Source organism: Podarcis erhardii (assembly GCF_964252035.2).
Source record: "Podarcis erhardii genome assembly, chromosome: 4".
NCBI classification, from domain to species: domain Eukaryota; kingdom Metazoa; phylum Chordata; class Lepidosauria; order Squamata; family Lacertidae; genus Podarcis; species Podarcis erhardii.
The window spans coordinates 12,876,868-12,889,232 of NC_138508.1; the positions used below are offsets into that span (position 1 = coordinate 12,876,868).

The window sequence follows — 12,365 nt, forward strand, 5'->3', positions numbered from 1 at the left end:
TTTTGCTATATTCTTGTTTGCTGTCCTAAGCTCCTTTGGGTGGAAGGGCGAGATAGAAAATTGATACACCATAATAATTAAGATTCAGCTGCCAGTCCAGTCAGCATTAGCCCATGGAATGCTGAGGGGGCGCCATTTTGTCCTTCACCTCATGCTGCAAAACATCTTAGGTCAGCCCTGAGCTTTCCAGAAGCATCTTGGCTGGTCTCTGTTGGATGTTGGCTATCAGACTAGATGGACCTTTCGTCTGATCCAGCAGGGTTCTCCTCCTGCTCTCCTCTTTCAGAAAGGGAAAGATGAGCAGTAGCTCTCAAGATATTCCCTTTGAATTAAACTCACTGACCTATGAAGTGTTTACTGTTTTACTGTAAGCAAACAGCCATCTGGTCTGAGTTAATGATGAACAAGGGAGTTCGAGCAAAGCGATATTTCATGCAAAGGTATTTTATAGCAGGCATATCATAAACATTACACAGTTGGGAAAACAGTTGATGCTTCAACCATCGAGCGGAACAACAGCGAAACCAAAGCATCCCATTACTGGGAGGTACCACTGGCATGCATTTCTCAACATACTCGATGGAGTCCAGGTTGTCTATTCTTCAGGATGCCAAAAGAGGAAAATCTGGGCAGGATCCAAGGAACTGCAGATGGAGCATCTGCTTGTGGAAGAGAACTTCTCCCCTGTCCTCTTGGACCTCCCCTCCCATTACAAAACTACTCTTAACTGGGATACTTTTACTCTTCAAGTCTCAGTGAGCCGTGGCACAGTTTCAGCAGAGCTGAAACAAGAAATCCTGAGGATGCTGAGCACATGTGCTCAGATCTTTGGACGCCAGTCTATCTTTGTAAACCACGTGATTGTTTTTATATATTTTAAACATTTCAATATTGTTTTCCTGTTTTATTGTTTGCCATTCCAGGCTCCTTTGGGAGGAAGAGCAGGGTAGCGATGGAATAAATACTGGTGATAACAGGATTACTGGTGAACTCTGAAAGAAATTAAGACCGAAGTCACTTTAAAGGAGACTATCCTTTATGCTCTTGTTAGATAGTAAAATTCATATTAAATTGCTGTTTTAGGGGTTGTTTTTAAAAGTCTGGAATGGATTGATCCATTTTGCATTACTCTCTCTTTTTTTTAAAAAAATATTTTTTATTCATTTTGCAATACAAAAATATAAAAACACGTAACACAATTTTTCACAAATACATTTTTTTGAGTTCCCTCAGCTCTTCTGCAAATCCTCCATTTTAGTCCTTCTTCCGCATTTCTTAATCTAATATTGCCTTTTATTAAAAAACCTCCTCCCTCTTATTCCCTTTTTTACAATATTTCTAATATTATTTTCACAGAGCCTCTTGCAAACCTACAAACGTTAATTGTTCATCGCAAATACTGTTCAAATAGTCTACAAATTTACTCCAGTCTTCAGTGAATCTGTGGTCTCGTAGGCCTCGGATCCTTCCTGTTAATTTATCAAGTTCTGCATATTCCATTAACTTCATTCTCCATTCTTCCATCGAGGGTAATTCTTCTTGTTTCCATTTTTGGGCTAGCAGTATTCTTGCCGCTCTTACTGCATATAAAAAAAGCTTATAATCTTTTCTGTTTATTTCATTTCCTACCATTCCTAACAAAAATGCCTCTGGTTTCTTAACACCCTGGTTTGGGAATGCTTTGGTTTTGGAACGGACTTCTGGAATGGACTAAGTTTGAGAACCAAGGTACCACTGTACTAGTTGCTGGGAATCACAAGTGGGAAAATGCTGCTGAGCTCAGGCCCTGCTTAAGGGCTTCCACTCGGCATCAAGAGGACCATGGTGAGAACAGGGTGCTAGGCTCTTCTTCTGTTCTCCTGAGCTATGTTCTTACATAGCTTGCAGTCTAGAATGAGCCTGGTGCTATTCTAAAATCAAATGGCCTATTCCAAAATTTATTCTAAAATCAAAATAAAGTCAGGCCTATACTAAAATCAAATGGGACCTTTGTTATCTACATTTGCTCTCTCTATGCATTCTGCATTTTTCGTGTTGGTTCCATTTTACATTTCCAATTTTGAGTCTCCAGGCAACTCTCTAAAACAGCTCTTCTGTATCATATTGCATTTTTGTTGGCTTTAAACTCACCGATGGGAAGAGAGGTGGGTACATTCTAAAGGAGTCACTCATCTACCTAATGACATTCTAATTTTGCCCAAATTGTAGTGCAATAATAAAATTTGGAAGTGAGAGTCATTTGGGCAAGCCTCATAAATTCATCATTCTTCTCTTCTCTTCTCTTCTCTTCTCTTCTCTTCTCTGCTTGTTTAATGGCAACAGCTTGTGTGCAAGGGAAGGAGAGAACAAATGATTTAGCAATGGCATGCAGGCCACAGTGAAAATAGAAAGTTGGATGAAATTTTAAAGGGACCCCTGACCATTAGGTCCAGTCGTGACCGACTCTGGGGTTGCAGCACTCATCTCACTTGATTGGCTGAGGGAGCCGGCGTACAGCTTCCAGGTCATGTGGCCAGCATGACTAAGCAACTTCTGCCGAACCAGAGCAGCGCACGGAAACACCGTTTACCTTCCCGCCAGAGTGGTACCTATTTATCTACTTGCACTTTGACATGCTTTCGAACTGCTAGGTTGGCAGGAGCAGTGACCAAGCAACGGGAGCTCACCCCACAACGCCACCTGCATCCCTAGCCGCATCTTAGCCAGGGTTAAAATCAACAGGTACCTGCCAATATTAATGCAAGGAGTTTCATCAACTGCCATTCTTTCACCTGGCTAAGGGCCTCAGATGTGCATATGAGATGCGCTGGTGGTCTCACTGCTCTCGCAGACAGAAGATGTTGGGGTATTTTTATATAGAATCATAGAATCATAGAATCATAGAGTTGGAAGAGACCACAAGGGCCATTGAGTCCAACCCCCTGCCAAGCAGGAAACACCATCAGAGCACTCCTGACATATGGTTGTCAATAGAAACATATTGTAATGGGATAAGGGGTTGCTTGTGCGTCAGCGCCAAACCGCTCCAAGTTGAGTAGTTGGTTAAAACTCTCCCTAGCCGGACAGCCCTCAGTTCGTGGCTGTCTTAATCACTGGCAGAGTCCGTCAGTGGGCGTTTCCTGAACTTCTTCCAACAGTTCTTTGACAGAAAGTCTCCGCCTTGATTCCCTGCGCGACAGCTTTCTGCGCAGAGTGGGCGTTCCAAGGGGAGGTCCTGAGCTCTCTCCACTGGTCTCGCTGGAAGCGTCTCTGAGCCTTACCTCCGACGCCTCCTCCTCCCCTCCTTCTTCAGCGGAAGCTCTCCCTCTTTCCCGGCTGGCTCCCTCCCCAGCATCCGAGGGTCTCCCAGCATCCGAGAGCCTCTCCACCCCCCTGAGCTCCGATGGCAGTTCCCTGACACATATGGTTGTTAATATCTTGTGTGCGAGTTTTACAGAGACACGTGGTTCCTTGCTTTGGGGAACAGGATGCTTAATTAGAAGGAGTAGGAACCATCTGATGAGATGGGCCATTGGTTTGATCCAGTAGGACTCTCCTTATGTTCTCAAGACTGGATCAAGCCTAAATAAAGGGAACCCACATTGTTCAGCAGCACGTCCAGCATGAAGAGCTGATGACATTTGTAACTGTTATGAGGTTGGAATTTAGATGGAGGAAAGAGGGGGACAGGAGGAACATGTTGGTCTTCTATCATATTTTCCCTCATGCCTCTTTCAACACCAAATGCTCTGTTGTTTCAACCCCAAGTGCTTTTGCCTGGTTGGAATGTGTCCTTGAATTCTGCTAATACCTCTTGCTTGTCTGCGTGGAGGATAGATGACACTGGTCCTGAAAGATCATCATTGGCTTCCAGTATGTTTCCAAGCACAATTCAAAGTGTTGGTGCTGGCCTTTAAAGCCCTAAATGGCCTTGGCCCAGTAGACCTGAAGGAGCGTCTCCACCCCCATCGTTCAGCGCAGACACGGAGGACCAACTCCGAGGGCCTTCTGGCAGTTCCCTCATTGTGAGAAGCAAGGTTACAGAGAACCAGGCAAAGGGCCTTCTTGGTAGTGGCACCCGCCTTTTGGAATGCCTTCCCATCAGACGTCAACAAAATAAACAACTACCTGACTTTTAGAAAACATCTGAAGGCAGTCCTGTTTAGGGAAATTTTTAATGTTTGATGTTTTATCGTGTCTTTAGTATTATGTTGGGAACCGCCCAGAGTGGCTGGGGAGGCCCTGCCAGATGTGTGGGGTATAAGTAATAAATTATTATTTGTATTATTATGTGTAGATGCTAGCTGTCTACAAAATGGTGAAATTTACCTTAGTTGTTCAGCCTTCTTTTACCTCTGGCACCACCCACCACTTGGCATGTGGCCTTCAGGAGGGAAGGTGTCCCTCAGATTCCCCACCACTGATCTACCTGCTCTTCCTCCTCCTCCTCCACCACCTGCTCCTCAAATCAACTCTTTTCCTAAACTGAAATGTAAAGATTTTCACATTGTCCTCGGGGAGCATTCCTTGGTTGTAGCTAATTGTGAGCATTTTCATTGGCTTTTTAAAAGGAAAAGGAAAATACTCATCTGCACAGTGGTGGAGGAAAATCCTCTGAACGCACATTCAAAAAGCAAGCAAGAAATGCTGAACGTGAGATAAATCCCACACGGTTGGGTTTTATAGCAGTTGACCTAATAGACTGTTTAGACTCTGCAAAATGCTTGTACTTTTTCATGTAAATCTACGGTAACATGGATTATTGGCCAAAGGGACTCGGTGAAATCCTCTGGGTATTGCTAAGATCTATCATGTCCTTGAGTATTTAGGAACTCTTTCCCACACAGATCAATGCATAATTGCCTGCAAGCGCTTCAGCAGAGCTATTGCTATATATTCTGTTATGGTGTGTGTCGTTTTGCCCCATAGGCTACTACATTATCACATTTCTTGTGCATTTTTGAAGCAAGAGGATTAGCTTGCTGAATTTTGCTTGGCTAAAGAATATATGTGGTTTTGATTTATTGCTTGGCAATTGTTTGCAGGGCACAGGGGGTTTTTTTTGGGGGGGGGAGACCCTTTTTTGCAGATGTGGGAGTCATCTCAGCTTCAGGTTAGTTGGTGAGGTGAATCCTCAAGAGATTTGCATTTCTGCAATACTTCCAACTTCTGCATAAAACCATTCTGCTTTCTCACAAGTAGCTCAAATTTCTTGATGCCAAACTAACTACAGTGGTACCCCGCAAGGCGAATGCCTCGCAAGGCGAAAAACGCACAAGACGAAAGAGTTTTCCGTTTTTTGAGTCATTCCGCAAGACGAATTTCCCTATGGGCTTGCTTCACAAGACGAAACGTCTTGCGAGTTCTTGTGAGTTTGTTTCCTTTTTCTTAAAGCCGCTAAGCCGTTAATAGCCGCTAAGCCGCTAAGCCGCTAATAGCCGCTAAACCGCTAAGCTGCTAATAGCTGTGCTTCGCAAGACAAAAAAACCACAAGACGAAGAGACTCGCGGAACGGATTAATTTCGTCTTGCGAGGCACCACTGTATATTCGAGGTGTTGTTTCTTAGCAATAATACAACCCTAAAGGGCTTTATCTGAAGGTTGCTACCAGTAATTAATAATAATAATAATAATAATAATAATAATAATAATAATAATGATGATGATGATGATGATAATTTATTATTTATACCCCGCCCATCTAGCTGAGTTTCCTCAGCTACTCTGGGCAGCTCTCAATCAAGTGTTAAAAACAATACAGCATTAAATATTAAAAACTTCCCTAAACATGGCTGCCTTCAGTTGTCTTTTAAAGATAAGATAGCTGCTTATTTCCTTGACATCTGATGGGAGGGCGTTCCACAGGGCGGGCACCATTACCGAGAAGGCCCTCTGTCTGGTTCCCTGTAACCTCACTTCTCGCAGGGAGGGAACCCCCAGAAGGCCTTCGGAGCTGGACTGGGCCAGTGTCTGGGCTGAACAATAGGGGTGGAGATGCTCCTTCAGGTATACAGGACCGAGGCCATTTAGGGCTTTAAAGGTCAGCACCAACACTTTGAATTGTGCTCGGAAACGTACTGGGAGCCAATGCAGATCTCTCAGGACTGGTGTTATGTGGTCCCGGCGGCCACTCCCAGTCACCAGTCTAGCTGCCGCATTCTGGATTAATTGCAGTTTCTGAGTCACCTTTCAAAGGTAGCTCCAAATAGAGCGCATTGCAGTAGTCCAAACGGGAGATAACTAGAGCATGCAGTACTCTGGTGAGACAGTCCGCAGACATGTCTATCAATTACAGTAATCAGAAATCCTACTGTGTGTTCCACCACCAAGGGAGGTGAAGATAGCCATCGCCTCAGACAGAGTCTTCTCAGTAATAGCACCCTATTTGTGGAGCTCCAGAAAATAAGAAGAGCTATATCCTGCAGATGTTTTGGTCTTCAGCAACTACCATCAACCACAACCAGAAAGGGCAGTGGTTAGGGATTATGGGAATCCAAAATATCTGGAGGGCAGCACAATGAGCCTGGGGTAGAGAGAGAGAGACTTAAGGAAACCAACATAAAACCTGGCTTACAGATGCAGAAATGGAAACTGAAATAGTTCCCATGTGGTCAAATGGACTATGTTCTTTAACGTTGGGTGCCCAGATGTTGTTGAACTACAACTCCCATCCTCCCCAGCCAACTTAGTCAATGGTTGGAGATGATTAGGAACAACATCTGGGGACCCAAGTTTGAAGAACACTGGGCTATATCACTTCAGACTGCAGATAGGTGGTGTTACTTTATTTCTGTTCCCCAATGAGTAGAAAACTAGTGTGTAATAGTCAGAGGAAAATGCAACAGGTGGGGGGCAATGGAACTGTTGGCTAAAGTCTGGCGGACATTGAAGCTATGGGGTCACATCACAGTGGCCATTCTTTCCCCATAGAAATCTCCTAGTTGCTCAAAATTGAACTGTACCAGTACTAGACAGGGTATGCTATATAAAAGGCCTAATGGAAGGGGCAGAAGGCACCCAAAGGCAAGGGTTTGTTCAATGTTTTGAAGCCTAGGACAGCCTTTCCTAACCTAGTATCACCCAGATTTTTAGGACCCAGCCAGCACGGCCAAGGATCAGGGTTTATGAAAGTTGTAGTCCAACAACATCTGGAATGCACCAGATTGGATATGACTTGAGTTCCTCACCATTTAGTTATATATTAAAATTAAAGACAACTGAATTCCATATTTTATAGTATTTGATGATTGGCATGAGAGTGGATAGCATTTTACACATAACACATGGTGATATATTAGTATCTAAAACTGACAGCTTATTGGATTCCTGTTGTCAAGACTGCCAAACTGAAAAGCATTTGAATTCTGAATTTTGGGGGCAGATGTTCTCACATTTTCAACCTTCAAAATGGGTATTCCAGATTTTTCAATGAAGATATGAAAACTGAATTGTTCTGTTTCACTGAATTGGTAATGTTTCATCTCATCTCTGCTCCTATCCCTGCCCAACTGTGGAGACAATTTGGAAAGTACAGACCTGGAGGAAAAAACATGACTCAAAAAAACCATATTGCACTGTGCCCGCAAACGAGTAATGCCAGGCATGATTTGTAGATTACAATAGTCTACACAAGACTATTCTTAGGAGAAGGCAAGGAGACAACAGTTAGTAGAGAATGTGCAAATATGGGACAAATATGAGACAGTAATAAGAATAAAAAAAAATGATTCCATGTGATTGTATACTTGAAATGGCCTGCACAATTTGTAGTAAACAATAGCCTATACATTATGAATATTTTGGGGGAGCATTCAAGAAATCAATAGTCTTTAGTTATAGACTGACAGTAATGCACCTGTCATATCAAAAGCCAGGTGGTTTAGCTACCTTCAAGGGTCAAGAAAAAGAAGAAGTCGTGCTGGTTTCATTTAGAAGATGAAGTCATACCATGCAATGAGAATTCGATTCAGCAGGTTGGAGTATTGCTCTCCAAAACCTCCTTGGCAATCAGCTTTTATTCACAGACTTTTAACCTGCAATGATTCAGGTTAGCTTTTCCTTTACAACATAACAGACTCCCCTACTTGTTCTTTAGACACCGCTCGGCTATTAACTAAGTGTTTCCAGCATCTCTCCACTGACCTTCAGTTCATCCTAAAAGCCTGAACTAGCAGGAGATGCTGTTGCGGCTGTTTCAGAGGAGAAGGCTCTCTTTCGATGGCAGATCTTGTGATGCTGCATTATGGGATGGGTCATAAGCGCTCCTCCTTGGTATTTTGAAGGTCTCTGGTTTGTTCTTTGGCATATAAAGCCACAAGGAATCTAAAATGGAAGGGCTAATAAGAATTATTAGATGGACAGAAGAGAGAATACTGAACTAAATTACTCTGGATCCAAAGAGGGAGTTTTTCCTGGCATCCTTATGCAGTTTATAAAATCCAACCTGGAAAAGTATCTGAAAGGAGCACTGGGAAAATTACAATTCCCATTGCTCCTGGTACCTGCCTTGCCAAGGGACAGGGAAGGGAGATCTTACCCTCTTCCAACCATAGAGGCAGAGCTGAGCCATTGTGACTAATAATAATAATAATAATAATAATAATAATAATAATAATAATTGTTAAGTTGTGAGTGAACGTATCAGACGACACAGCGATTCTTCAGACAGCTGTTGTTTATTCACAGGCCAGAACAGAACTGAACTGAAGGGTTCAGCCAACCCGCTTATATAGAGCTCCACTACAAAGCAACAGTAACAACTTTCTGTAACTATCCAATCACTGAACGTCACTTTCAATTCCTTATTTGCATATGTGGACCTGAGTGAAAACTATCTACAGTACCCCCCCCCCGCTGGCCCAGGGTGAGAACTTCAGTAAATAATAATAATAACAACAACAACAACAACAACAACAACAACAACAACAACAACAACAACAACTTTTATTTATACCCCACCCTCCCTGGCCAAAACCGGGCTCAGAGTGGCTAACATAAAATATATAACATAAAATCAGGCAATCAATTAAAATATATCCTAAACTCAAATCAGAATCAAAGTGAAATCCAATCAGATGTCAACCCACAGATTAGGGTTGGGGACCTTAAATGCTCACCAGCCTAACTGTTTATACTGATCTTATATCAGCCTGTGTGAAAAGTTGGGGGGCCACTTTCATACAAGTTCTTATAAGGAGAGAGGGGAGTCAGACTGGACCCTGACCAAAGGCCTGGTGGAACAGCTCTATCTTGCAGGCCTTGCGGAAGGATGTCAGATCTAACAGGGCCCTGGTCTCTTGTGGCAGAGCATTCCACCAGGGCAGGGCCGTGGCCAAAAAGGCCTTGGCTCTGGTCAAGGGCAGTATAAACTCCTTGAGGCCTGGGATCTCCAAGATGTTATTATTTCCGGACCGTAGCCATTGATAGCCCTCTTCTCCAAGAATTTGTCCCACCCTATTTTAAAACCCTCTAGGTTGTCTACCACCACCTCCTGTGGAATGAAATTCAATACACTGTGTGAATAAGTAGTTTCTTTCTTCTGTCCTGAATATTCCAACATTCAGTTTCCTGTCTTTGTTTTACTTCCCTGTCTATAAAGCCCTATCACTGGAAAGAGTTATTTAGCACCACTGCAGTTCAGATTGGCAGATGTTCTTTTTATATATATAACAGTGCAGAACCTTTCCTTAACAGCATACCAACTTTTCTTTAAAAAAAAACAGAAGTCCCTCTTTTGTCAATTTCCCTCCATTTTTTAATTGGCTTGGAAGTTAATTGCAGGCAGGATGAGATCTTCAGGTTTATCACAGTTTAATTTAGAATTGCACATGCAGCTGTTGCGAGTGGCAAAGGGAAGCTGAGATCCTCATGGCCCAGAAAAAGGAGAGAAACCCAACTTGACTGAGAAGCAACATCACCAAAAGTAACAACAATGCACAGTGAGGAGAAAAAGCCATATGTCAGAGTTGCAGAGACTCCAGGATATGTGAGCGAACATAGTGAAAGAATGACTTCATTGGCAAGGAATTACTTAGCGGAGTCGACAACAAATCCAAGAAACAAAAAATTATACCCTAAGAGAGCCAACATAGTGTATTGGTTAGAAGAAGAAGAAGAGTTTGGATTTGATATCCCGCTTTATCACTTCCCAAAGGAGTCTCAAAGCGGCTAACATTCTCCTTTCCCTTCCTCCCCCACAACAAACACTCTGTGAGGTGAGTGGGGCTGAGAGACTTCAAAGAAGTGTGACTGGCCCAAGGTCACCCAGCAGCTGCATGTGGAGGAGCGGAGAGGCGAACCCGGTTCACCAGATTACGAGTCCACTGCTCTTAACCACTACACCACACTGGCTCCAGAGTGCTGGACTAGGACCTCCTCCTCCTCTTTCTTCTTCTTCTTCTTCTTCTTCTTCTTCTTCTTCTTCTTCTTCTTCTTCTTCTTCTTCTTCTTCTTCCTCTTCTTTATGCCGTCCATCAGAATCGGTTGCCCCAGCCACTCTGGGCGACTCCCAACAGAATGTTAAAAACACAATAAAACATCAAACATTAAAAATTTTCCCTAAACAGGGTGACCTGAGGCCAGTCTTAGTTTCTCGGCCTACATCGTGGGGTTGTTGTGAGGATCAAATGGGGAGGAACAGAACCATGAATGTCACCTTCAACTGGGCACAAGGGTTTCTAAGGTGGGGGTGGCAGTCTTGGTCAGTGTTTGGATGCCAGGTGCCATTTTGAATCAGGATAGTGCACTGAAACATGACGTTGGCATAACTTCACCTGTTTTTTGCCGCAGATTTGATTGCCATTCAAGGTTTGACCTCCACCAAATGTGGCATGAGAGTTCCCAAGGTGGGGGTCTTCATTGATGTTTGGATACTAGGCACCATATTATTGAATCTAGATGGAGGACTGAAATGTGACTTGGGCATGATTTCACCCATTTTTTATTTTATTTTTTGGCACAATAGGCCCAAACTCACAAATTACACTATCCATTTTTTAAAAAATAAGCCAATACGTTTTGATTTCTTAAAAATCCTGGGTAGCACCAGGAACACCCTGCTACGGAATTATATCCTAAACCTCTCGCTATGTCAAAACGGTTTTGGATGGCACCAATGGATTCAGTGTACACTTTACAATATGTGTGTTAATTAAATGTTTCCAGCTGACTGAATGGTTTTGTTATAATCTCTACAGACATTTCAGCTCTGCATTCTTAATTGCCGTGTCTCGGGTCAAGTAGATAATAATGCATTTTCTCTAGTGGAAGCAAAGTAAAAGGAAAAGCTGGGGGAGAAAAATGTACCCCTTGATTCTCACTGCTGAGCACAGTACATGTAGAAGCAGAGAAACCCCTGCAATATGATGTCAATATAATGAGCTAATTGTTCCATTCAGAGCTATTTGCCTCAAATTAAATACACTCTTAAATTATTTTAATTTCTGCCTCTTCTAATTAGCACAATTTGGTATCTGTTTCATTCAAGCACAGTGGTTGCACAGACTCACTGCTTTCACCTTCAAGTGTGTTTGTTGCATATGAGATCTTAAGGGACTTCTTGCAATTACAATGGAATTGATTTGATGGCATAATTCTTTGCCAAAGAACGCCCCCTCCCCACCTAAAATTGACTGAGTTTTCAAAGCATTTCTGGCTCTCAGAAAATGACTTTCCTTCATCTTTCATGGGTAAACTAGTGGAAGCCTGTAGGACGCTCACCTTTCCACACCTAACCACCATAGTGACTAATTTAACCTATTTACACATTGTGAATGAATAGGTCAAAAATTCGTACTTTGCTCCCAAGCAACCAAGTGAATCACACTGTGAATCAGGGAGGGAGGGTGGCTGCCACCACAGAGAAGAGAGAGTAAGGAGCAGACAGTTGTTGTTGTTTAGTCGTTTAGTCGTGTCCGACTCTTTGTGACCCCATGGACCAGAGCACGCCAGACACTCCTGTCTTCCACTGCCTCCTGCAATTTGGTCAAACTCATATGCTGGTAGCTTCGAGAACACTATCCAACCATCTCATCCTCTGTCGTCCCCTTCTCCTTGTACCCTCCATCTTTCCCAACATGAGGGTCTTTTCCAGGGAGTCTTCTCTCCTCATGAGGTGGCCTCCTCATGAGGTCTGCTCATGAGTATTGGAGCCTCAGCTTCAGGATCTGTCCTTCCAGTGAGCACTCAGGGCTGATTTCCTTCACAATGGATAGGTTTGATCTTCTTGCAGTCCATGGGACTCTCAAGAGTCTCCTCCAGCACCATAATTCAAAAGCATCAATTCTTCGGCGATCAGCCTTCTTTATGGTCCAGCTCTCACTTCCATACATCACTACTGGGAAAACCATAGCTTTAACTATACGGACCTTTGTTGGCAAGGTGATGTC

The 12,365-nt window shown here is 43.2% G+C and overlaps 1 long non-coding RNA gene across 1 annotated transcript in view; it reads right to left on the reverse strand.

The window, feature by feature from the left end:
- Positions 1-899: 899 nt before the first annotated feature.
- LOC309341401 overlaps positions 900-12,365 on the reverse strand; it is a 74,163-nt gene continuing 62,697 nt past the window's right edge. The window contains exon 4 of the long non-coding RNA XR_014156303.1: positions 900-992. This is a non-coding gene — a long non-coding RNA (uncharacterized lncRNA). The remainder of the gene's footprint in view (positions 993-12,365) is intronic.